At 44.5% G+C, this 27,740-nt stretch overlaps 1 protein-coding gene and 1 long non-coding RNA gene across 3 annotated transcripts in view; both read right to left on the reverse strand.

Moving 5' to 3' along the window:
- Positions 1 to 27,740, reverse strand: part of SLIT3 (slit guidance ligand 3) — a 634,924-nt gene that overhangs the window by 291,115 nt on the left and 316,069 nt on the right. The gene's annotated exons all lie outside the window — the stretch shown is intronic.
- LOC129059614 (uncharacterized) lies at positions 15,524 to 20,880 on the reverse strand. The gene is made up of 3 exons (XR_008525624.2): positions 20,817 to 20,880; positions 17,383 to 17,737; positions 15,524 to 16,255 (listed from the first exon to the last, which is right to left on the reverse strand). It is a non-coding gene; the product is annotated as an uncharacterized LOC129059614 (long non-coding RNA).

Here is a 27,740-nt window from a genome sequence, read left to right on the forward strand (position 1 = left end):
TTTCAAGCAAAATGAAAGCTCTGGAGTTTTAATGGTGAAAACTTTAAGAAACGTGTCTATGTGTCAGATTTAGCCTTATGTCCAAAGCCTTCCAGGTTCTGGCCTCATCCCTTGACCTTTACTTCCAGAGACTTCAGAATGTCTTTGGGCATTCTGGAGGAAGGCGTCTTCCCTGGCTACACAGCCCAGGCCACCTAAGAGGCACTCCTGGCCTTCCCGATGTTGGGGGGTGGGGGGAGCCCAGCTTACCAGGTGTTGCCTATTTAATTTTGATGTACAGATTTTAACAAGAGCAATTTATAAGTTTGACATTGTCAATGGTGGTCTGAATGGCTGCTTAGACTAATACAAAGGCTGCCAGAATCCATTAGCAAATCAATTGGGTAGTGTGGCATTTTTGAAAAGAAAATTATTTTTCTATTTTTGCAGGTTAGACAGCAGTGCTCCCTAGAGGCTCTCCCAAGGGGGACTGTGTGGCTGCCTTCTCTAGGTTGCGAATATTAATGGTTAGGATTCAACCGCTCCCCACTCTCCCTCCCCACAGCTCTGCTTCTCCTCTCTTCCTCACCACCAACAGGCTCAGCCTGTTCACTCGCTCAGGCTGCAGGTGTTTGCTGAGTCTCTTCTATGGGTTAGGCTGGTCTAGGAACCTAAGCCATGGGGAAGGAATGAGCTCAAACCCCATGGCCCTGGTGGACACACTCCAGTACCCACCCGATGGCAGGTGAACTGGTGCCTGCAAGGGGGCAGGCTTGGGAGACCTGTCACTGTGGAACCAACTTCCAAGTCTTTGTTGAGCCCAGAAAGCACAATGGTCTTAGGCCCACTGCCAAAAGGCCCAGGGTAAGAGCTGGGAATTGAAAGACTGTGTTGAGGTGAAGGAGATGAGGGAGATGAGGCCCCACAGAGTACCCACAGGGAGGAGATCTCTAATGGCGAGTCTGTTTAAATTTTGCATTGTGACATGTGATGGAATCTCCCTTCCTGCCCCCACCAGACTATCTCCATTAGGAGCTATGACTTCAGGCTCGGGGATGCCATGTCTGCTGAATATGGTCTTCCAGTGCTAAGAGATGGAGAGACTAGCCAACAAGCATCTGGGCTGTGTCCGTAGCGGCAAAATGAAGGGCAGTGATTGGATGGTCTGGTCCAATCGAAACCCTGGATGCAGGCACACCATCAACAAGCAAAACTCATTTTGAGTTTTAAAGGGGAAAATATAGACAAATAGCACTTGTAAAACTTTAAAATAAGCAATAAACTTTCCCACCTTATCTTGAAGGTAAAGGTTGTCTATCTCCCACTTCACATATATCCAGTGTTGAAAGTAACATTAGAACAAAAGTCATCTTCAAAACCAGCCCGTTATTCTAAAGGGCATAAAAGGCCAGTAGCATCTCTGAGAAACTGGAGTACTAGAAAGTTAAGGTAAAGATGTTCTCTGTATGTGAGAAAAGGACAGCTTGGAGAAAACTGTCTACATTTATGTAGGCAATAGTAAGTAAGACTGACACAAAGTACATATGATGAAATATTTAGGTTTATTAAAAAAAATCAAATTACCTTTTACCTACAATGAGAAGGCTCAACCAGCTGATCCATAAAAAATCACAGACGGGGCCAGGCATGGTGGCTCACACCTGTAATCCCAGCACATTGGGAGGCCGAGGTGGGCAGATCAGGAGGTCAAGAGATAGAGACCAGCCTGGCCAACGTGGTGAAACCCCATCTCTACTAAAAACACAAAAATTAGCTGGCCGTGGTGGCGGGTGCCTATAGTTCCAGCTACTTGGGAGGCTGAGGCAGAAGAATCACTTGAACCCAGGAGCCAGAGGTTGCAGTGAGCCGAGATAGCACCACTGTACTCCAGCCTGGGCAACAGAGTGACACTCCATCAAAACAAACAAACAACAACAAAAAGAATCAGAAGGTAGCAAGATTTTGAAATACTGCTGAGATACCCACAAGATCAAGGCCTAATTTTACCTCATCCCAGGTTTGCATATTCTCTTCACCTCAAGGCATTATTCATCTCAGCCTCCACATCCACTTTAAAAAAAAAAAAAAAAAAAAAAAAAAAGGCAGTGGCTCACACCTGTAATCCCAGCACTTTGGGAGGCCGAGGCAGGTGGATCACCTGAGGTCAGGAGTTCAAGAGCAGCCTAACCAACATGGTGAAACCCCGTCTCTACTCAAAATACAAAAATTAGCTGGGCGTGGTGGCGGGTGCCTATAATCCCAGCTACTCGGGAGGCTGCGGCAGGAGAATCGCTGGAACCCGGGAGGCAGAGGTTGCAGTGACCCGAGATGGTGCCACTGCACTCCAGCCTGGGCAACAAGAGCAAAAGAAAAAAAAAAAAAATAGAGGTGGGGTCTGGCTATGTTGGCCAGGGTGGTCTTGAACTCCTGACCTCAAGTGATCTTCTAAAGTGCTGCGATTACAGGCAAGAGCCACTGTGCCCAGCCCCTTCAGCCCCTTTTAATGTGTTGACCTTGGAACTAGCTGTGAAAGGCTTCGTGTTTCTGTGTCTTGTAGACCAAAGTGACTCAGACATCAGTTTGCACATACATCCCCCAGGGGATCCTGTGAACATGCAGATTCTGGTATAGGAGGTCTGGGGTGAGGCCCAGGACCCTGCATTTCTGGCAAGCTCAGGTGATGCTGATGCTGCTGGTTCCCAGGCCCGCTTTGAATAGCCAGGGCCTAGCAATGGTTGCCAAGCCTGGTTGTGTCTCAGAATCACTTGTGGAGCTGGTTAAAGCAGACAGCTTCCAGGCCCCAGCCTCACAAGAGGTTCTGATGACAAGGTCCTGGGTATGTGTTTTTAACAAGCTCCTCCGGTGATTCTGTTGCACCATCCACTGTGTATGTGTGGAGGCAGGAGGGCCACAGGTGCCGCCGCTACTAGATCTGCTTCAGCTACTTACTCACTGCACGACCTTATCCAAGTCACTTAACCCACTCTGAGTCCCGAGTCGTTCAACTCATGCATTGGGGTGGGGGTTCTATAAAACAACCCAGTTTGGTTAATGAAACATCATTAACCAAATATTAAAACATAGGAATCATCATCAAACTATTTCATTTTCTCTCCCCACTACCCAAATGTCTTTCTGAAATGTTTTTAAGGGACTGTTAAGAATTGTTGCCTTCATACCTGTCACTAAGATAACTCCAGTATATTGAGTGGATAGAGTAGTGTGATAAATGAAGCATTCTTATTAACCATATAAGGTCACCCTACAAGCCATTTACTCATCATATATTTCAAGGATTAGGATGTAAGAAAATCCACTTAGCATCAACAGTTTTTAAAGCTATCACTGATTCAGAAAATCTTCTAGTGGTGAACAGGACTTCAAGGACCTCATTATACATGCACATCAGTATCTAACTGGAAGGATAGTTGATGAATGGTCAACAGCTTGAGGAAACTGCATGGCATTTTGTATTTTAAATATATATTCATGTCCAGCTGCCAGTTTTTTGAGAATTTATTATATGTCAGCCACTGTCCTCCAGGTTTTATATGCATTCTCTCTTAATCCTCACAGAAACCTGTGAAAGAGGTATTATCATCCCCACTTTACAGACAGAAAGCTGAGGCCCAAAGAGGTTAAATGATAATGTAAGCCAACTATCAAGTGAAAAGCTGGTGTTCAAACCCAGAACTCTCTGCCCGCACAGACTATGCCCTTAATCACCATACTACACTTCCACCTTTCACATCTACCACAATCTTTGACACACTCCATGGCAGCTGTTTGATATAGATTGGGAAGACTTTTCCCCCTAGAGAGAGAAGAGGGTTTCGGGAGGAGATCATAAGGTCACCTGCAAGGGGCAATTCAATGGTGTGTGTGTGCTGTGGTGGGAGAAGGTGTCGTGTGTACTGACATTCTTTTCTCCAAACTCCATCCTTCCCCCTCCAAATACATAATCTAACCTAACCCCTTGGATCTCCTTCCTATCCATGGCTTATGAATGAACCTCCGCCATGAGTAGTATGGTACCCCTTTTACTTCCAGCTGGCCAAGGGTAATGAATGTGTGCTACAGAGGGCTCCCCCTCTCCTATCCATGGCAGGCATTGCTAATCGATGACAGCTCTTTCCTTCAGGGAGCTGAATGTGGCCATGCCACCCTTCCTGGCAGATGACTCCAGCCAGTCAATCTGGGCTGAGATTTGAAAAGAATGTGGTTGCTTTTCAGCCTTAAGCCTTATACACAGTAATGGAAACAGCATGTAGAAATGGCAAAGTAGAAATACCACATATCTGAGAACTTCGAAGCCTGGGTTTTAATCCTGGCTCTGACGCCAACTTGTGACTTTGTGCAAGTTATGTCTCACTCTGGGCCTCAGTTTATCCATCTGTAAGTGAGGGGGTTGGCCTGTGCTATAGAGAACTTAAAGTCTCTTCCAAGAATAACATCCTAGGTTCTGACAGGTGTTCAAAGCCAGATGGAGCTCATCAGGGGAAAGAAAGGCCCTGTCTGTGTTGACAGGACTGTGTGATCAAACCTGTGTAAGAAAATATCCCCACACGTGAAAACCACCCTGGAGAGCCCACTGTGCCTCATTGTCTGCGTCTGTGCAGGATAAAGCATCTGTAAGTGGAAGAAAAAGCAAACACAGTGTCATTTGTTCACTTTATGAGAAACCACCTGTCACAGGCCCCACCTCCAGGCTGCCTGGAGTAGGTGGTCTCTCCAGAACAGAACTTCAGATGTGGGGGCCAGGAATCCATCCTAAGTGACATGGGAAGAGGGCGTCTGGAGCTTGAGGACACAGCTGCTCAGTTCTTCTGTAGCTCCCAGGCCTCAACTCTTTGTCTTCCCTCCCAAGCTGGTAGTCAGCTTGGAGTTGCTTCTCCTTTGTTGAATGGAGACATTCAGGACCCCGGCTGTGGCATTTCGTGCCATCCCAGATGATAACGGCCAACATTTACCGAGTTCTCGCAGGGTGCCAGGCACTGTGAGGTGCCTGGACCATTCTAACAGTCCTGTGAGGTAGGAACTTCTATCATCCTCACTTTAGAGCTAAGGGAATGAAGGCTCAGAGAGGTTAACTTGCCCAAGGAGGCACAGCAGTAAGAGGAAGAGCCAGGAATCAGTCATGGGCAGGCAGGCTCCAGAGCCCTGAATTTTAGCCATATAACATGGCTGGTGGCTCCAGAGAGTCTCAGGTATTCTGTTGTATATTGTCTACGTAGCATGGTCAAATGACTGTCTTGCCTTTTGGATTTAAACTGTAGGAGGGCAGGGGCCATGTCTTACTCATTCCCCTCTGAACCTATTGTACCTGGCGTACTGCATGGCAGGTAATAGTCGGTGCTTAGTGATTCTCTGGTTAATGTATGCACACATAGATGAGTGTGTAGAATCCAGAAGGTAGAAGTTAAGGAGCCATGCCTCTTCTTTGAATTACAAACTTTTTGAAAAGAAAGAATTTAAACTATGTATTAAATGCCTACTATATGCCAGCAATTGTTCTAAGTGTTTGGTGTGATTGGTTTCATTAATCAACATAACAACCAAACGATGTACAATCCCATATCTCCTTTACATGCAGAGGAAGCTCAGGCTCTAGGATTATAGTAAATCGTTTAAGATCACACAGATTTAAGCGGCAGAGCTGGGATTCAAACTCAGGCCTATCTGACTCCAAAGTGCCATGATCATTCATGTCATTTCATGACAGGAGGCATGTTCTTTTTAGTGTGAGTCCAAAATGAAACCACCCTGGCCGAAGTTACCTTCTTGGGTTGGATGACAGCTCAATGACAGGAAGTGGTGGCTGCTTCCTCAGTGTCCCAGATAATGCTAAGATTCTAAGGCAGGGCCAGCAACACAAACCCCAGTTATGATTGGTGGAAGGAAGCTATCTGGGGCTCCAGCAGGGTTTTGCAGTCATAGAACCTAAAGCTGGAGCTTTATTAGTTTGCCAACGCTAATCTTTACTTAGGGAATAAAAGTGGGGGCATTGTACTCAGGAAAGATCTTGGACTGAGGCTAGGGGCCAGGAAGCAAGGCTTTTGGCAAGAGCTCGTGTCCTAAGAAACTGACAATTTGGACTGTAAAGATGGCTAGTAATCTAACCAGCCATTGACCTTTAAAAAGCTCCATCTCCTCACCTGTGTAATGAGGAGTCCATGGATAATCTCTAACATCCCCTCCAGCTCAGAAAATCTTCATTCCCAGAAAGCATTGCCATTCCTTACCTCCCCTTTCCCCCTTCACTGCTAAAATATCCAGTCGGAGACCACTGCATCTTTGACTGGATCAAAGTCCTGGTAGAGAGGAAACCCCTAGGTAACAGGACATAATTACTAAAGACTACACAGGTGCCCACTGCAGGAGGAAATAGCCAGCACATTCACTCATTCATTCAAAAGACATGTATTTCATTTCAGCCATGTACCAGACATCGTCTGAGTGCACTGATGAACAAACATAACAAAATGAAAATAAAATTAACAAAACTAAAAGCTGTAGACACTCTGTGCTGTTTCTTGCACCAAGACTGATGAGCAGGGTGAGAGTGGGAGGTGAGAGCCCATATTAATCAAAGATTAATCAACATTAATACAAGCAAATAATATAAAACTATAATAGCAATAAGTGCGTTGAAGACAAAATGCAGAGTGTTATAGGAGTTTAGAGAAAACTGATCTAATGAGGAAGCCAGATGCTTGATCTGAGAACAAGGTGAAGAGGTACCAGGGAACAGAACCTTCTGTGCAGACAGAATAGTATGTGCAAAGGCTCTGTGGCGCAGAAAGCAGGATGGGTTAGTAGAATTGGTGAAAAGCTCTGTGTGGTTGCAGAAAAGGGTAAGATGAGTCTGGAAAAGAAAGAGCCACGGGGCCTAACTACATATATTTTCTGTGCCATGGTAGGAACTTTAATGTTTATCTTAAGAGCAATACTATACTATTTAAGGTATGCATGCACACACATGTGTGTGTGTATGTGTGAAAGACAGAGTTGGTCAAAGCTGTGCTTTGAAAAGACCACTCTGGGTGTTATATGGAGAATGGACAGGGGCAGGTCAGGGTGTTGTGACTGAGTCACAGAGCCTGGTGATTCTGTTGGCTCCTCCATGGTACAGAATTGCAGCATTTTTGCTGGGCAGGACTATGGATTCCGTCTAGATTCCCTGGCAATCTACCTGCTGGAATCCTGCCTCCACCAACATCTCTGGGCAGCTTCTGTACCCATGGGCGGGGGTGGGAGTGGGCTTCAATGTCCCACAGGCTCAGGGCATCTCCCAAGTGGCTGGTCACATTGGAGATGCAGCTTCCAGATGTGGACAGCACAAGCATTCTGCCCTCCAGACAGGATTAGACAGTGAAATTCTGCCTTGGAAATCAAACCACACCCCCCACCCCGCGACACACACACACACACACACACACGCACACAGTGGTACCCCACATATCTGTCAGAGACTTTTTCCTCGGACAAATGATGATTTATGGGAGACTGTTCTGTTTCCCGCCTTTCTCTTGCTCTATTTTAGGAGAATATAACCAGACCATGTGTTTTTGCTTAGCCTGACACATTCCGAGAAAGCTTTCTATATTCCGTGTGCTGATGACAGGTCTTTGCTTAAGAAGCAGAAGAAAGAAAAGAAAAGAAAAAAAAAAAAGTGAGCCCAACCCCCATCTCCCCTGGTTGGCCAAAGGAAAGGTCATTATCCATACCCTGGAGTCCCATTGAGGCCCCCCAGGGCAGCCTGAGCTGGCACTTTTATGACCAGACTCTGGGGTAGACCAACACTCCCACACATCCCACTTCATGGATGAAGAAAGCTGGGAGGGATGAAAGGTGGGCGCAGTGGCTGCCTTTTAGCTTCTCAGACTCACTAAGCACTTTCCCTCCTTGGGGCCTTTGAACCTGTGGTTCTCACTGCCTGACACCCTCTCCTTCCCACTCTTCACACTGCTGATTGCTCCCCTCCTTCAGGGCTCAGCTGAAATCACATCTCTCCACAGCAGCCATTCCTTCCCCATCACTCCATCCAAAGCAAGTCTCCCCGAAACTGTCCATCTCAGCACCCCATTTGTTTCTTTTATGGCAATGATCATACACGGTCATTATTACATTTAGTTTCTTACTTACTTTTGCTTTTTGCTTCTTTCTTTCATTTGGCGAGGGGTTGGCGAACTATGGCCCATGTGGCCAATCTGATCCCACTCCCTGTTTTTGTAAATAAAGTTTTACTGGAATGCAGTCACTCATGCTCATTTCTTTTCTTTTCGAAATGGAGTCTCACTCACTCTGTTTGGCCAGGGTGGAGTGCAATGGCGCAATCCTGGCCTACTGCAACCTCCATCTCCTGGGTTCAAGCGATTCTCCTGCCTCAGCCTCCTGAGTAGCTGGGATTATAGGCACGCACCACTACACCCAGCTGATTTTTGTATTTTTACTAGAGACAAGGTTTCTCCATGTTGGCCAGGCTGGTCTTGAACTCCTGACTTCAAGCATTCCACCTGCCTTGGCCTCCCAAAGTGCGGGGATTACAGGCATGAGGCACTGTGCCTAGCCTCACGCTCATTTCTTTACAGAGTGTCTATGGCTGCTTTCACCATACAAGGCAAAGGTGAGTGGTTGTGACAAGGACTATTCTAAGCCTAAAATATTTACTATCTGCTGTGTTACAGAAAAAGTTCAGTGATCCCTGGATTAGACTCTCAACTCTATGAGGGCAGAGACTAAGCCTTGCTTATCTAGCAGTGTGTTAGGTACCTGACTCAGAGTCTGGACCATCATAGGTGTCTGATAGGCAGTTGCTGCGAGAAAAACCCTTGCAAATGCCAGGTTGGAACTGTCGAGTCAATGACCAAGAGGCTGACCTTCATCTTCAAACCTCAGGCTCTCTTTTGTTGGCTTTATTTAAGGCTTGCCTTACATTTAGTTTAAGTTAAAACCAGGAAAATATATTTCAGTTTCCTAACACAGTGCCTTCAGCAAAATAAAAGGCAGAGTTTTAAGGGAGGAGGGAACCCCTCCAACTGGATTTTGAAAGACCTACTGAGCAATAAATATCAACAATTCTGATTTATGAGGCCACAAGGAGTTGTCCCTAGTTATAATAGCAAGCTCAAAGAAGGTAGCCCAAATGGACAGAAATGCAGGGGGCTACATAAAAGCAAATAAAATAAAATGATTTACTAGTTTGATTTTCCTCCAAGCAGGCAAACACTTCCTGCTGATAAATGGTGAGCATTTGTGCAAGTCTTAATAAAGCATTTGGGAAAACACTTCTGTAGCACAATCAAGATTTTTTAAAAAGTCACCCAGTCATGGGAAAATATTAGGAACGATTTAACTGGACATAGTGATGGAATACTTTGAAAATTATAATTTGATCAGAGACATCCAAGGTGGATTTATGTGAGGGAGAGTTTAATACCTAACCTGTTGGAAGTAAGTTTCCTGGATGAATTACTACCATGGGAGATAAGAGAGAGGCAGATATTTACATGCACTTCCAGAAAGCCTGGGGCATAGTTTTACCTATTATTGGCCAACAAAACATATGAAGAGAGATTAGGAGCCTATGAAACACATAGTGCCAAAGCCCAAACTCATTTCATTTTTCAAGCTGGACAAAAGGTAAGAAGCCAGGTGGATTGAGTGAAACTTACTGTGTATAAATAAAGCACAAACTGAGAAAATGTAAAGTAATCCAGTTAAACACAGTCAACCTTTGAGCCTTCGGGTCACCTAATAGTATTTGTTTTGAATCTTTGGCCCAAATGTTATAACTGAGGCAAAGATATAACATAAGCCAGGATGAGCATCAAAGAAATTGCAGTCAGTCTCAGTTGTTAGTAGCTGAACCCTTTGGAGATAAGCAAAGGGACCCCTTTGCCATAAGGCATGCGCACTCTGTATCATCTGCACACATTGCAAAATACATTTCCTGATGCCTACTAGGGCCCTTAATACATTTCCAGTGAAGAAGGCTCTAAAAGATAGTAGGTATGGTTGATGTGTCCAAAAACAGTCTGTAGATCGTAACCAGGACCAGAACCAAGACTAGGGAGAGGTGTGTGAGACGCACCCAGGGCACACCTTTAAGGAAGCACTCACATCCCTGAAAGAGAGAGGGCCTCCTTAAATGGTGCACCCTGGGCACTTGCTTGTCTTAGCACAGTCTATGCTGTATGTGGGACTTTGTTCATCTCAGAACAATTGAGCTCACCTGGGTCACTCTCAAAGGGGAGAAATGATCTCCTTCATTTAGGGTACTGTACTATGAAAGAGAAAACTCCTAAGATTATAAATATCTATTGGAAGAAAAAATGGTTAGAACATAAGATATAAGCCTATTCTCCTAGCATTTGAGAGATAAACATGCTGTTTAGGCGACTTTGCTCACTTCAACAAGGAAAGATACTCACTTTAAGTGGATCTAAAACAGAAAGGTGGATTTTGAAATCATAATAGTTAAGGAGCAAACGTTCAGGCTTTGATGGGACCTTTGCTCTTGTTACTCTCAAATATGAACTTGAGAAAGTTATAAAATACTAAATTACTTTGCCCATATAGCCCCAAAATACATCTTTGTGGTTTTCATTGCATTTCGACCAATATTAAGTTAGTTTAGGAAAATATGAGTTCTGCCTATTCACACATGGGTCTCTTCTGGTGTATCTTTTGCTCTTCCAAAACGAACTTCACGCCAACAGCACTTTGACATATCAGTGTAGCAAACTGCTATTATGCACCTACCCTAAGTACAGACAGAATTCTTCTCTATCGCTTATCAGCAAATTACGCCTAAAAGTTTACTCTCTCTGAGGGCAAACTTTCCACTTCATTCTGAGTTGGTGCTTCTGGTTTCTAGGTAAATAGCTCAACAATTCCAGTTAGAATGTACTGTGATGTGTCAACCTCTCTCCAATTGTGAACTCACGCCAGCACACTCTCTCTCTCTCTCTCTCTCTGTACTTCATCTTACCCTGTTTAGTGGGAAAAACAAGATCTGCTTTCTAAGCCACAAGATAGCAAGACCTCAGAGCCAAGTATCTCAACAAGGAAAAATAAGCAACAGCATGTGGTTCTCTTATCTGAGGCAGGCCAAAGCTTAGGCAGTCATAATGTGCAGAAGTGCCTGAAGAGATGCTATATTGATTATGAGATACGATTGTGAATTTTATTACCTTCTGGGAAAAAATAGGAAACATAAAAGCAAGAGTTTTGTGCCAGATGTAAGAAATAAACTCTACGGTTATCTGATTAGCATTAGAGACATGTGCTTTGAATGTGAAACACTTGTAAGTCTCCCCAGGTGAGCTCTCGACCTTATCTGTGCCATGTATGTAGATTTTTATATGCCTGCTCTTCTCAAATGAGACCCAGATGAAGTTCAATCATTTGCCTAGAAGAGTCTGAGAGGTTCGCTGGATTTTTTTTTTTTTTAATTTTAGAAGCCAGCATGATTTTTTATAAGAGAAAGGCAAAGCTTTGGGACTTTGCTTGGAATCGAAGGGGCAGCCTGGGTCAGGGCATCAGGCGGTTTGAGACTGAAAGAGAACTAAAGGGATCCATCCCGGTGCTGCCTCTTGGTGTGCTACCATGGAACTGCCCTCCTTGTCTTTACAATGTCAGCTCTGGGGACAAAAGCTTCCTCTTGAGTCTACATATTACACCTGGTAGTGAGAGAATCTCCTAGTCACTGCCCTCACGCATATCTTAAATGCATCCTCCAAAATGTTGCTTGATTCTGCAAAACCTATCTCTGGGCACTCTAAATATCCCCCATGCCTACTCCTTTTCTGTCTGGAGAGTTCCAAGAGAGATGCAAGTCAGAGTTAGGTCATGGTGTTCCTTCCAGCCTCTCAAACTTTAACAGCATCTACCATTTTGTTAAATGATGATCCCCCACGAACGTGAGGACAGAAAGAGACAGGTGCTCTCATGCATTTCTGAAAGGAATATAAACTGGTAATGTCTTTCAGTTGGAGAATTTGGCAATATATCTCAAAAGCTCTTAACGTGCACATAACTTTTTATTTAAGAGCTTTACTCTTAAGGAAATAATATGACAAAGCCCCCCAAAAATATATGTACAAGGATGTTCCCTGGAGCACTTTGGATGATGGAAAAAATTGAAAACCACCTAAATTTCCCAACTGTAGGAGCTAGTTGTTATGGCCCACCTACTACAACGGAAGAACAATAGCCATTAAAAAGGATGTTATTCATGAACTTGGAAAAATGCTCCGTATATATTTTTAAAGTGAGAAGGTAGGTTTCCAAAGAGTACATATAGTATAATCCAATGCTATAAATGTGTGTGTGCATGTGTGTATAAGACACACACTGGGGTAAAATTGCACCAAAATATTGCTAGTGATTATTTCTAGGCGAGCAATCATGAGTTTAAATTATTTTTCTTTTTTGACTTCTCTGTCTCATGTAACTTCTCTACAGTAAATATATAACACTTGTGTCATAATTTTTCTAAGCTGCCTTGCATTCCTCTGGCACTGCCATCTCAAATCTTTGAGGGATTTTTCATTCCTTTCATTGCACCTGTCTCTCTACAATCACAATATCTGGTGTGGTCAGCCTTCATCTGCAGGAAGAATAAAGCCTTGGGTTCCCACTCTACTTCCCACCATGCAAGGCTGGCAGAAAAGATGATGTCTGCACTCTCCAGTAGAGATTTCAGGCACTCTCATACCTCCTGCTAGCACTTCCATGCCTGCACCAGATTCTCTTCCCAAGCTTTGCTCACCTGTTCTGTCAGGCGTTCAAATTCCTTCCTCATGGCTCTCCCCAGGCCTTGGAAAGGAGAGTGGGTTTTTAAGATTCCTCACCATCCTCCTCCCTGAACATAAAGATTAAGAATGACTTATCTCTCCCCTCCCATTAAATATGCCATTCCTTCTCTCCATTCCTCTCTCCCGCTCTGCTTTCCCGGGTCAGCGAGGCTAAGGAAACTGCTCAGCACCATCCTTATCAGCAAGCTTAGCGCCCCCTCTCCCCACATGCCCTTGTGCTTAATCATTACTCTTCTTGGGTCTCCCAACACAACGTGTAAATCTTCTCATTGCCTCTCCCTGTTACCCTGGAATTCAAGCTCATTCTCTTCCCAAATATGGCAGGCATAGGAGCTCCAGACTTCACACTTAGACAGCAGCAGAGAGAGGAATCCCATCCCTGTCGTCACCTTGGCAGACACCACTCTTTGCTGCCATCATTGTCAACAGCCTCACTGCCAACTTCGGAAGGTGTCTTTGTATCTGGCCCTGTTGGGTTCATTACAAAGGGAATCCTCCTACGAACCTGTGTATGCCTTTTGAAAGCACCTGTCTTCAAGGAGCTTAAAATCTCACTGGGGAGATATGACACAAAACTTAACATGCTCATCTGGTAGCAATCTGCCTCCCACCTCACCTGTCAACCAAAACTGGTCTTCTAAAGCTAAGAGTATCCTCTCTTGTTTACCAAATTCATCTCCTAACTTCACACTGTCTTGGCTACACACTGTCTTGGCTACACACCTGTGTAGGTCTTTGCCCTACTAAGCATGATCTACATGAAACTCAGGAAAACTTAAAGGCTTTGACTTAGACAGACTTAGGTCTGTCTTAGCTCTGACTCTTTCTAGCTGTGTGACCTTGAGCAAGTTACTCTACCTCTCTGATCTTCATCTATAAAATGTTAACAGTGTCTACTGTGTACTGATGATTTCAGAAACAGAAGGAAACCCAGGTGGAGTCTACGAATAGGGCAAAGCCTATTTGTTGGTGACAGGTGCAGTTTCCTCCAACTTGGTCTGGAGGAGTTTTGCTCAGAAAAAATTCCAGATTATTTTTCCCCCGCAAGATACACCAAACTTGAAGTAATAATAATTAATCATTTTGATGTAGAGTCATTCTCTTCTTAACCAGCAGAGAGAAACAAAGTCATATGAGGAGTAAAATGAAAGAACTGTTGGGCATTTTTGTGTTTGGTTTATCTTACCCCACTGAGCCGATTCCTCTATTTTCTCTTTAAACAGACACAGTGGAGGCAGTTAAATGAGCCTCAACCTGAATGCAGACAAGCGGGGAGTCAATTTTAGGTTGTGATGAATAAATTATGCAGAGGTTTTTGGCTTTAATTTTCTCCTCAGTTGACATGTTGTACTTTGAGCTGCCTACTGCCCGGGAGTCAGCATTTAACTGGACGAAAATAGAGCTAACCTGTGCAATCCTTGGCCATAGGCGGTTCTGTTGTTGACATCTACATTACCCCAAATTGCAGGGCTTTGTTTGTTTTTGTTTTTCTCCTTTTGAGGGAAAGAGCAGCAGGAAGAGAATCCCTCCCTCGCAGGTCATCCTGAAAACAGCCATAAAGCTATCAACAAGAAAAGCAACCGGATGGGGCTGCTCCGCTCAATCTGGCTGATAAACCCAAACACATCTAGATGGTTTTCTGACAGGTTAGGAGCTGACAGCTTGATAAACGGGAACGAGACACCTTGAATTTGTTGGTGACAGGTGCAGTTTCCATGAACTTGCTTTCTTCCCCTATAACAGCCCCAGCTCCTGGAGAGGGGGAAGGGAACACTTGGCTCAGGTTCACTTTGGGGCTCTCAAAACTAACATTCTCATGGGGATGGAAGATTCATTAACAGCAAGCTTAGCTAATTTCTTCCTCGTCATCCTTTAAGAAGCAAAGACAAGGCTGGGCGCAGTGGCTCCTGCCTGTAACGCCAGCACTTTGGGAGGCCGAGGCGGTGGATCGTGAGGTCAGGAGATCGAGACCATCCTGGCTAACATGGTGAAACCCCTTCTCTGCTGAAAATACAAAAAATTAGCTGGGTGTGGTGGCGGGCGCCTGTAGTCCCAGCTACTCGGGAGGCTGAGGCAGGAGAATAGTGTGAACCCAGGAGGTGGAGTTTGCAGTGAGCCGAGGTCGTGCCACTGCGCTCCAGCCTGGGCAACAGAACGAGACTCTGTCTAAAAAAACAAACAAACAAAAAACAGCAAAGACAAGGCCAGGTGCGGTGGCTCACACCTGTAATCCTAGCACTTTGGGAGGCTGAGGCAGTTGGATCGCCTTAGGTCAGGAGTTCAAGACCAGCCTGGCCAACATGGTGAAACCCCATCTCTACTAAAAATACAAAAATAGCCAGGCGTGGTGGCGCATGCCTGTAGTCCCAGCTACGTGGGAGGCTGAGGCAGGAGAATTGCTTGAACCCCGCAGGCGGAGGTTGCAGTGAGCTGAGATCGCGCCACTGCACTCCAGCCTGGGCGACAAAAGTGAAACTCTGTCTCAAAAAAACAAACAAAACAAACAAACAAACACAAAGACAAAACAACAAACAGCTCCTCTGAACTAAAACAGTGTATGACAGTCCTGAGGCAGATTTGTGCAGGAGTCCAGCACTGGGCTGCTTTATGGCCACAGATTGTATTGCTTACAGCTGTCATAGCAAGTTACGGCATTTTTTGTGGGGTATCTCAAACTCACTCCTGCCCCCTGCCCTATGCTATGTAGTTTCCTGCTTCCACCCTGAAACCAGAAAGATCCTCTTTTTCTTACTATAAAGAGCCTGGATCATCACCATTTCATCACTTCCTGGCTATGTTACCTTGGGCAGGGTATGTAATATCTTTGGGCCTCAGTTTCCTTATCTGTGAAATGGAGAGTCATTTATTCAGCAAATATTTATGGAGGACTTATTTTATGCCAGGCATTTTGCAGGCATCAGCTTTGTGGTGGTAAACCAGACAAGTCCCCTCCGTGAAGAGCTTGCATGCTGGTGGACCCATCTTCTTTATCCATCTGTCCAACAATTCATTCCTAAAGATCATCCACAGGCCAGATGTTACTCTAGATGCTGGCGATTCAAGTAAAGAAGGCAAGTTTCCCATCTTGTGGAGTGTATGTGTGTGGAGAAATTGTACAAATAAGACTAAATGAGATGTATGCAAGGAAAGTACACTATTAGCATATTTCAAGTGTGCACCATCTAGTGACCGTTGCCCTATTATCATCATCTTCAGTGTCACCATGCGTGAATCACCTGAGATCACTGTGACAGACCAGTTGTCCAGACTGTGGACACGTGGTTCTCATTCTTTATGCCTGCATTATACATGTGAGACGTTGGGTGGATCTAGTCTGAGGACCACAGGGACAGGTGGTGGGAGGTTCCACTGCACCATGCAGGGACCAGAGGTTCCACTGTATCCCATTGCAGGAATCATTTCCTTCATTTCGCTGTCTTTCTACATGGTTGTACCTAGTATAAACTGAAATACATCAGATTTTTTTCTATTCCTAGACGATCTGCTCCTTCCCACTCCCAATCCCGAAACAGACTTCATAACTGCACCTCATGGTCAAATGTAAACCTTAGCATACATATTTCCTGAGTCCCAGGATATCTGTCTTCGATCATTGAGAAGTGGATTTAGTTTTTAATAAAAAACATTCAATAAATATCTGTAGAAACAAATGCATAAGAAAGATGTGCAGATGTCTACAGCAAGTAAGCCGAAAACCAGAGCATCTCAGAGCCCTCTGCTCCATAGAAATGTCTGCTTTGATTCTCTTTCCTCTGAGGGAAAACCTTTCCACCTTCTCTCTCACCCTCCCTCCCTTGAGCATATTCCGTGAGCAAGGCTCTGGAGCTACCACCTTCTAGGTTCCAGGGCTACCTTCTAGGTTCTGAGGCTACCTCGGGGAGCGAGAGAGTTCAATGGACTTAGGTTATAGTTAGGGAGATAGGGAACACATAAGACTACATGTAGATAAACTGCAAAAAATAATTTCTGTAAAAAAAATTGTTACGTAGTCATGGTGATGGGAAGTATTTGGAGGAGGCCATATTAGACAGGGCTGCGAGGAAGGTCCCTCTGGGGAGGTGATGACTCTTGAGCTGAGACCTGCAGGGGAGGGCTCCAGTGAGAAGACCTGGAGAGGCATCCAGGCAGAGGCAGAGCGAGCACAGTTGTCCTCCCAGTAGACTGGGGAAAGAGGAAACACCAGGTAGAGAATGGTGCAGGATGAGGTTGGGCAGGGTAGGTGAAGCCAGGTAGAAGCATGACCTTGAGGGATCAGGTAAGGAGTTGGATTCAACCTGGCTTGTTGATGGGCTGGCTGCAGGGCAACATGTGTGTATGTGTGTGTGTGTGTGTGTCAGGGAAAAGAGAAATGAGAAAAGAAAGAGTCTTAGGTTTTTGGCTGGAGCAACTGGATGGATTATGGCGGACCCTTTTCCTAGGATTGCTTTACGGCCATCTTGGTGAGGACTCCCTAGACCTTATGCTTGAATCTCAGTTTCCCCACTTGTCAGCTGAGTGACTCTGAAAAGTTACATCACATCTCTGAGCCTTGGTTTTCTTATCTGTGAAAATGGTATATTACCTTTGAGGTAGGGATGAGGCAGGGATGACATGAGATGGCCACTGGGAAGCATTCAGTGTGGAATGAAATCCTAATGAAGGTTCCATGCCTGTCAGATTCCTTTCCTTCCTTCCTCTTGCTGTCTTCTCTAGACTCATACCTGTCTTTGCCTGTTTTAACTCAGAGTTTGCTTATTGCCTCACATTGGGTGTGAGAAGCATGCAACATTTCATCCACACTTCAAGGCAGCTGTTGTCACTCTCCTCTCTCCTTCTGTTCGCAGGTCAAATGCATTCTTTCCCAAGTCCTTCTGTCCCCCCAGGCCGTGCCACAGATATCCCCCACATGGATTCTTCTCCTCTCTAGGTGTAAGTTCCTGGTAAAAGCAGAGATGAAGTGTTTGGCTAAGCAAAATGCTGAGAGTAGCTGGCGCAGGCTTTCCTTAGATGACCTCTGAAATTCTTTCCAACTTCAGGATGTTAAGCTCCAGCTTGTCCTTGAAGAGCCCAAAGGCAATAATGGGACAAAGACAGGTCCCCCATTCCTTGTTTCCATGACGGCCATGAATATAACTACAGTTTTCTAACTGCTGGCTTCTGACCCGTGCACAGAAGCAAAACCATCTAGAAATAACTTTTTTTCCCTCGTTTTCATTGAAAATTTTTATTTAATTATTATTATTATTTTTTTGGAGACAGAGTTTCACTCTTGTTGCCCAGGCTGGAGTGCAGTGGTGCTATCTCGGCTCACTGCAACCTCCGCTCCCCGGGTTTAAGTGATTCTCCTACCTCAGCCTCCTGAGTAGCTGGGATTACAGGTGCTCACTGCCACACCCAGCTCATTTTTGTATTTTTAGTTGAGACGGGGTTTTGCCATGTTGGCCAGGCTGGTCTTGAACTCCGACCTCAGGTGATTCACCTGCCTCAGCCTCCAAAGTGCTAGGATTACAGGCATGAGCCACCACACCCGGCCTTCACTGAAAAATTTTAAACTGCCTTATTGAGATAAAATTTACACAGCTTGTAATTCATCCATTTAAAGGATAGAATTCAGTGGTTTTAGTATATACACAGATGTGTGCAACCATCACTGTCGTCAATATTAGACAGTTTTCATTACTTCAAAAAGAAGCCCCATATCCCTTAGCCATGAACTCCTATACCCTCTTCCTCCTACCCAGCCCTGAGCAACCACTAATCAGGACTCATGCCATGCCTACCTCACTGTTAGGAAGAATTGTTCTTAATTGACAAGGAAGACATCTGAAATATTAGCTAATTTCAATCCTGAAATGGGATATGCTTAACACTTTGTATATAAATTCTGGACATTTATAATGCAATTCAACAATGTCAAGGGGGAAAAGTTGGATTCCTCGCTAATGGAGCTCTCATGAAAAATACGGGTGACTAGAAAACCATAATTATAAAAGCATCTCATTCTCGTGTTGTTTGGAACACTAAATTACACATTTCTTAAAAAGCTGGCATCTCTCTCTCTCTCCACCTACCTATCTACGTACCCATCTAAATATTTTCAGAGTTTGTTCTGAAGTTTGAAAAATTATATCCAGAGAGGTGCAGCGTCTTGTTCAAGGTCACACAACTACTTTGTAGAGTTGTTGGACCACCCAGTAAGTTCTCTTGCCTCTTGGTTCACTGCCTTCTCCTGCTTCACACTCTACTGAAGTCACATCACTGAGGGCATCTGACTCATGAAACTCAACTGTATTGCTCAGCAAGAAGAGAAACATTCTTTGTTGACCCCATTATCTTTCCAGTTCAAACTAGATCTTGGCCTCTACCACTCCAGGAAAGGCCACATCCCAAAAGAAAACAGACTTTTAAAAAGTAAGTTCCTGTTTGTCTTCTGAATTTTGAAGAGACCAGTTTCTAGAGATTTAAGGGTGACTGAAGGGGTTTTCAAGGGTACATTTGACTACACAGATTTTCGTATCACTCTGGATTTAGATCCAAAGGCCTGCATTTAATAGACTATTGTATTCCTTCCAAAAGTTCTAAGTTCCTTAGAACTTTTCCTCTTAGAAGAGGCTTTTGGGCTCTGGAATCATCCTGAGAGAAGAGGAGGGGTGGCCCTTTAAAGACACCAGTTCAGAATGTGGTCACTTCTCTCTTTAGGGAGGGGCTGTCACCCACCAACTCTGCCCCAGGTCCTCTGCCGAAAAGGCTCTCAGCCATGCCAACCTCTCCTCCAAAATACCCTGACTGTCTAACTCCCATGCATCTGATCCCAACTGCTGCAGGGGGTTCAGGAAATCCCCAAAAGAGGTGACCCTGGCCTTCCACATATTAGCACACCCCAGAGAACGGGGAAAGGACTGCACCTTCTACAAACCCTGTTCATTTGCTGGACTTCCTCCCTAAGCTCGGGGGCTGGTCTATCACCATTCTCGCTCCCAAGTTCGACCACACATAACCACAGCATCCTCAGACTGGTGCTCCAGGCAAGTAGAAAAGTCACCACAAGGGGCACACAGACCCCCCTACTGAGCAAAAATGCAGCTGAATGTAGAAAGGGACTTCCTGGACATAGTGCCTTCCTATACCTGGCAGATGATGTCCCCAGCCAGTCCCTCCACAGCCTACATAGGTGTAGGTGGAGGAGCAAGTAAAGTGGATGCAAGACTCACCTCACCTGCCCAGGAAGCCCTGCAGCCACTGGGCTCTCCAGAGCATGCGGTAGGGCAAGGACTGGGGCTTTTCCTAGTGAACTCTGCTTCTGAAATCCTACTTCTGTTGAAATAGATCAGTTCATACATCATCAGGGCCAGTCTCACGTATGCTGTCCTGTTCTGGACCATGTCAGTCCAGCCAGGAAATCCAACCCCTTTTCCTTCATTTGTGAACATCACACCCCCACACACAGACACCCCCACACACAGACATCCACATAGACACACCTACACAGAGACATCTGCATAGACACAGCCACACATGGGCACGTATCTATATAACTACACAGACACCCACACTGACACACAGACACACACCCACAGGATGCAGGCTCATGTGAAGGTTGTATAGAAGGAAGGAGATTTAAAAATAAATTTTAAGCATCTTTGTTCTAAAAAAATTCAGCTACTTTTTTCTGTAGGATTCTGTTTCTTACATTCTTCCCTGGATTTTCCCCTTTGCTTCCCTCCCCAGAAGTCCTCTAGAAACCTGTTCCTCACTCCACCTCCTTCCATTTCATTACGCAGAACAATTTAACTGTGCCCAATCCCTACCTCCAAATGGAGTTACTACTTTTGCCATGCATCCAGAGCTATGGGTGGGTGCCCTGATCTCACTCTCACCCCATCTCCTGCAAGAGGAAGGGAGCAGGACAGAGATTAACTTCTACAATCAACTCTACCCCTGTAAAAGCCAAAGCAGGGAGTGTTGATTTTAAACAACACTAAATCTCTCTCCATAAACCACCAACTTCAGCCTTACCCTGGCCCAGTAGCTCCATGAGCTCTGAGAGTAATGCAGGCACTGCTGGATACCAGGAGCCAGCTGTGATTCTCAATGCTTTCATTCATGATCTCACTCAGCCCTCAAGCACTCTTATGAGGTAGGTGCTGTCATTACCTACTTTTATAGGGAGGGAAACTGAGGCTCAGAGAGGCTATGTAACTTGCCCAAGGTTGTTCCACTGGGGAGCTCCCTGAGTCCACTTTCTTGACTCTTCTGATACACTCTTTTGCAAACTACAGGTCACTGATTCAATCGTTCTCAATGTGGCTGCAGAGCCAAACTTCCTGGGAAACTGAGTACCCACAATTTTCAGGTGGGTGTGTAGGAGCTAATGGGGCCACAGATGCTATGCATACCACTGCCTAGTTGTTGCTAGAGAGCCTTTTCAACCTCAGAGAACATAGCACTCCATGCTAACCATCATTTAAAATTCCTGCAATAAATGAAAAAAATAAACACAGAGCTGAGAGTATAATTCAACTAGCCTCGCTCCCAAATGAAGCTGATTCCAGATAGAAAGCAGATTTTCATATTTACTGTATGTGACAGCTGCAGGAATTAAATGAATCATCTGTCTATCTCTATTGCCTTGTTCCTCCTGTGCTGTGTGCATCTATCCCTGGGGTTGTCTGTCTTCCCATTCCAGGAAGACAGATCAGTGTAGTTTCAATTATTAATTCCATGTTTGGATCACAGTAACACCAGTTCCAGTTCAGTGACCTGCAGTTCCTATTGATTTAAGTGATGAATTATCTACACTGCAATGTATTATTAACTTTATTTTGTCTCTTATTCCTTCCGCATTCATGCATCAAAATAATAAAGCACCATTCACAGGCTAAAAGGACCCGTTTCCCTTCTCACATTTCCCATAAGGGCGAAGCCAACACACACCAGGGAGGCAATTACACAGAGCTGGGGTGGGGGCTGGACATTTATTTTACCTCTGAATTATTTATCTCAGCTGTGAATTTGGGGGAGGGGTTGGGGGAGGTCCTCAGTGGGGAACAAAGGGGCCCACGAGGTAAGTTAACGAAGACAAGTGACGATTAGAATCTGGGAGATTCATAAGAAATGAAATCACCTCAACTCAAAAGTTTAACTTCTGGGAGTCAATCTGCCCATTCTGATAATGATGGGGGGACGGGTGTAGGAGTGGTAATGACAGTGGCACAGTGTGAAGGGAAGGAGGCAAGAGAAGAGAGCACCATCAGTTTCTCCTGCCATCTCTTTTGGATTGCTCTGCTTGCCCCATCGCAAGACCTACCCAGCAAGGTCAAACTCCAGTGAGACATGGATTTGTAGATGTTTGGCAGAAATGTGCTGGCCTTATGGCTAATCTACCATTGTCTTCATCTTCTTTGGGTAAAAGCACATCCTCCTATTACCTTTTGAGGAACTTCCTTTCCCTGGGTACAATCTGGTAGGACTATCAATCCAGATGCCCTACCTTGCCCTGACCAAATGCATGACCCAAGCTGGGTCAGTGAGGTTCTCCCTCCATGACATTTGAATTACAAACAAAGGGCACAAAAGACCAAGTGTAAGAGGCATCTGTTCACTAGCACTGATGCCTGGGTCTGACTGTTGAGCAATTGCTGATGTCAATACCTTCTGAAGATGATCTGCAAGCCTTGTTTTTCAACCTTCCCTTTGATTCTAGATGCCCCACCCCATAGTCTTTCAATAAATGCTTTTTTTTTTTTTTAAGTTAACTAAATTTGAGTGTTTTGTTGCTTTCAACTTAGAGAACTCTGTCTAAGCAGCCAAAAGACCTGGCTGTATCTAATGTGTCCCTGAGCCCTCAGAGACGGAAAAGGTGAAGAGAGAGGGGCTACAGATATTGTCTACACCTCTTCTGCCAATCAAGCAACAATTGCATCAACAGGGAGATGGGCAGGAGGTGAAGTGAAGGCATTCCTCTGTCCTCTTGCTCCCATTTCTAGTTAGAACTGAATCCAACCTCCCAGCCTGCAGGATTCCTGTTGGGGCAACTCCCAAAGTCAAGGAGTCTGAAGAGACACGTCATCTGACAACCCCACACAGAGGGAAGACTTCAGGAGGGGTTGCCTAGGGTCAGGCACCCCAGGCATCCCGCCTATGAGCCAAACCCAAGAGGAAGGAGAGACACCCAGGACCTCCCAGTTTGAAAGTGAAGATAAAGCTGCTAAGTGCGTAGAAGTTTCCATGTACAGACAATTGGAGGATTACCTAAGGTCTCATTCCTAGTGCTGTTACACTCAGAAATTGCCTCACCTATGACTGCTCCCATTTTGTGCCTCACAGCTCTCTACGCTGCACTGGTATGAAGCAGATGTTGTGAATGTTTTATTGTAGTTTCCAATTGCCACCCTTCATTCATCTGATTCAGACCTAAGAGTCTTGGGCTTTCCTTTCTTTTCTTTCTCCTCCTCTACCCTTTGATTTTAAGGGCCTAGAGGTGAACATCTAATACGCAGAACCTGATTCTACCTGTCAACTCAGCCCCTTACAGCAAAGGAGTATAGCCCAGCAATGCCTGAGAAATGAGGTCTTTTTCTTTCCAGAACTTCACCAAATAAGGAGAGAAGGATCAGAAAACCACTGTGATTAGATTATATGGAAGAAGGTCAAAGATTAAAAATCCGCTGCCTCTCATTATTAGAGGAGGGATGACAGATTCAGACCAGAACACAAAAGAAAATACATTATTTCAAAACAGGATATGAAACCCAGTCCCAGGTGATTAGTCTCTGTTAAGTAAATTTACTATCTAATCTTTTAACTGTCTTCCGAAATTGCTGGTCCAACATTCTCTCCCTCCTCCATTGGAAGCTTAACCCTGGGCGTGTGCTGTCATCCACCTTAATGGAATGGGGAGCTCATTTCAGGGGGGTGGGGGTGGGGTGGCTGGGGTGGAAGGGTCTGTAAGTGAAATGCACCCTGCAATAAAAGCAGGATGTGTGCACCACAGACCAGCCTGACTGGAGGTAGAATGGGGATGGAGGTTGGGGCAATTGTCCTTGCTTTGGTTTCAGAGCCAGGCCCATCAATGAGGAGACTATCCTTCAACCTCACTCCAGGCTCATCCCGGGAAAACTGGACTCTCCTCTTTCTGAGCAGCCCCAAGGGGCCCACATGCCAAAGAATCTCATGCTTCGGGGTTGTTCTCAAACCAGATCAACCTTCAAAGCTTTGATTTTAAACGAATGCTGCTCTGCAGGCCAAATATCACAGGCCTGTGTTGGGGCCCGAAGAGGACAAGATGTGCACTTGGAGGCCAGACAGGCTCGCAACACCATCCAAGCAATGAGAAAACAAACAAGACATAGTGGAAAAGAGGATCTGTTTCTCAGTATCTGTCTTGGCTGGGGTACCACTGTGAACATGGCGTGCAACAATCAGAGAGGCAGAGGATACCAAACCCAAAGAAACTCTTCCCCTATTTACCAGGAGGAACTCCTTTTTTTCTGTACTTCACTATTTTCTCGTCTGTTTAGTCTAAAAGGCTGAACTATTACACAAAGAAAGTTCTCTCCAAGAATGAGTTTTCCAGAGAAAGCTCTTCAGACAAGGGCAGTGTGTGAACCACTCTCCACAGCTTGGAGAATGGGGTGTGTGTTTAACAGAAGGGGGCTGGGGCCGAGCAGGACTCCCTGAAGGATTCCCAAGGTGCTCTGTTTGTGTGATTTATCCCTTCTGGAAAATGCAAACATACAAATGTGCCTGCTGCAAAAGCCAGGGCAGTCTCCAGGACTCAGGCTCCCACACAAAGCTAACCACATATAGCTTGCCTGCCCTGAAGGTTTTCTCTATTTTAACCTTTGTAAGTTTTCAACCAAAACAGATCAAAGGGAGGTGCATGCAGTTTTGCTGGGGATCAGCAGACCTCATTTCTCTCTTCTTAGCTCCTAGGCTCACTTCACAAAAAACCCTGGGAGAATAGGAACTGGGCAAAAAGGGGCTTCCCTCAGCTCCTGGGATTTCAGAACCAAACATTGTCATCCTGTTCACCAAGCAGCAAAACCACACAACTCCGAGGCCCTACACTTTAGAGCAGGGGACACAGCCCTCAAAAGACTTCAATCCCAAACCCTTTTTATCCAGTAACCATTTGTTTGTGGAAATTTTATTCACATTATAAGAGAGCTAGACCAGTTCTGCATGCCTTTGAAATTCCAGCCCCCACACCCTCTCCTCCCTGGCTAAAATGTTCTATGGAGTGGTGCCCAGGTTCTGAGATGCGTGTAAAAGTTGATGGAGAAGGCAGACTGAATTAAAAATGCATCCTTGCTTGTACACCTTTCCAAAATGACCAAGGGGAAGGCTGCTTCCCACAAAAGGCTCAAAGTGCATGATTTTATCCGAGTCCCAAAACCGTCCTACGAAGTAAATGCTTTTACTTACATCCTTTTGTTATACAAGGAAATTGAGGCTCGGAGAATATCAGTTTTTGGCAAAGGTCACCCAGCTTGGTAAGTGGCAGAGCAAAGATTAGGATCAAGGCCTGTCTTTCTCCACACTTCAAGCTCTTTCCACCTCCCACATGATCTTTCAACTTGGGCAATATGGCAAGGCTTCAGGAAGGCCCCAGAATATTCCATGCCCTTTGATCCAGGGCTACAAGGCTAAGAACTTAACCCAAGAAATACTTATGAAGGCAGACAAAGATAGATTTACAACTGTATCAGCAGTAACACTATTGATAACAGCAGATGTTTGGGAGAAAAGTAATTATATGGTACTGATTGAATTTAGCATTATATCCATACAATAGAATACCATGCAAGTATGTAGTCATTAAAGACACTAGGGTAGAAGGATATTAGTGATGTGGGAAAATGTTTACAATGTAAAGTGAAAAAAATTTGAATATGTATCCAAATGTCTATCAAAAGCAATGGTTACCCTCATTTTGGTAAATCTATACAATGAAATACTATGAAGTTATGGAAAAGAATGATTTAGCTCTATACAAGTACTGACTTAGACGAATTTCTTCTTTTCGCTAATTTATATTTTTCCCAAAATATATATTTTTTTAAATAAGAATAAAAGCATTGAGAATATTCAACATTCACATGCAAGGCACTATTTAGAAACTATCTCAATGTATGATTTTGTCATTGTGTGCACACTGCTGATATTAGACACAAGCAAAGTTGCTACAATTTATGTAGCACGTAATTTGAACCACGCATCAGTTTATTCATTAATATGCATTTGGCTCATTGTGGGGTGTATGCCAATAGGGATTGACTATGCAACAGTTCAGATTTTGGTAAACGGGGGTAGGGGACAAAGAGGGTGGGGATTGGATCTGAATAAACAGGTGAAGATGACAGATTCCCAGGATTGCAATGAGGCTTGGGGGCCTCAAGGACTGAGGCAGGAGGATCATTCCCTCCTCCTAAGCAGTAGCACCAATGCATGTGGTGGAGGTTCCATGCGCAGACCCTCCCTTATGCCCATCAAAATAAAACAAATCCTCACCAGAGGAGCCAAGAGTAGACCTAATCAGCAGACACTGATCCTGCCAACGCTCCCTGACTTTCATTATTGTAGATAGAGCCGAATGGGTTATCCAGGACTCCAAGCACTGCTGCCCCCATCCCTCCTGCCCTTTACTATAATAACCATAAGTCTTAATTTCTTCTTTGATCAATAACTCCATGTCTGAATTCTAAAATACATCATCTGCTCTCATATTCCTCTGATAAATGGTTTGAATTAATGTAAAGCACATTATTCTTAGAGTCTTGGCTTATTGTATCAAAGACATCTGGTTTCCCAAGAAACTTCTAGGAGCCTGGATGTTTAAAGGCACTGAAGGCTAAGACTGGAGTCCCATTAACTCTTAGGTGATCACTGCCAGTCCATGAACTATTGATTACCGGTCCCTGAAGACATAAACACTGAAGTTGAGAGTATCTAAAAATGATAACAATACGACGTTGCTGCATTTGTGTACATGATATTAACCACCTATGCACGATATTAACCACCACACTTTCCATGACCCACATGCACAGTTTTGTAATTCTTTCCTTTTTTCTAATTATGTGCATTCTGATATTTTTTGAAATGTAATGTTATGCCTGTTTAATCTAATAATTAAATATTTGTGCTTCTATTCTGTGTATCTGCTATGGTTTGAATATTTGTCCCGTCCACAATTCATGTTGAAATTCCCAGTGTGGCAGTATGGAGAGATGGGGCCTTTGAGAGATGATTCACGGATTAATACATTAACAAGTTATCATAGGAGTGGGACTGGTGGCTTTATAAGAAGAGGAAGAGAGACTTGAGCTAGCACACTCAGCTCTCCCTCCATGTGATACCCTGTGCCACCTAAGGACCCTTCAGCGAGTCTTGAACAGCAACAAGAAGGTTCTCACCAGATGTGCCCCCTTGACCTTGGACTTCCCAGCCTCCAGAACTGAAGGAAATACATTTAATGTCTTACAAATTAACCACCTTCAGGTATTTTGTTATAAGCAATAGAAAACAGACTAAAACAATATCTTTATTTCATTTTTCTAGTAAGTTATTTTTATAGTATTTTACAAATGTATTAGTCTTAGGTTGGAGTCTTTTAAGAAAAAAATCCATCTCCACAGATAATTGGAGAAGCACTAAGTAGGTTTGGGCCTGTGACTCATGGGCTTAGTCCTCACAAAGTTTTTATTAATTAAGACAATGAAGAGTGGAATAGAGCTGACATTTGGGGTACAGCCTTGTCTCTGAACTAAAACTCTAGCTGAGTGGTGCTTCGAAGGATCATCAGGGCCTTGTAAGAATCTCTTTGGACTAAACTGATGGAGGGTTAATGGACTGAGATAACTCTGGAGTATAATCTTGTTATTTTATGCCGAGGGACTCCTGTTGTACTGGCTTTGAGACTCTTATTTCAAACACAAT

Source organism: Pongo abelii, chromosome 4, assembly GCF_028885655.2.
Source record: "Pongo abelii isolate AG06213 chromosome 4, NHGRI_mPonAbe1-v2.0_pri, whole genome shotgun sequence".
NCBI classification, from domain to species: Eukaryota; Metazoa; Chordata; class Mammalia; order Primates; family Hominidae; genus Pongo; species Pongo abelii.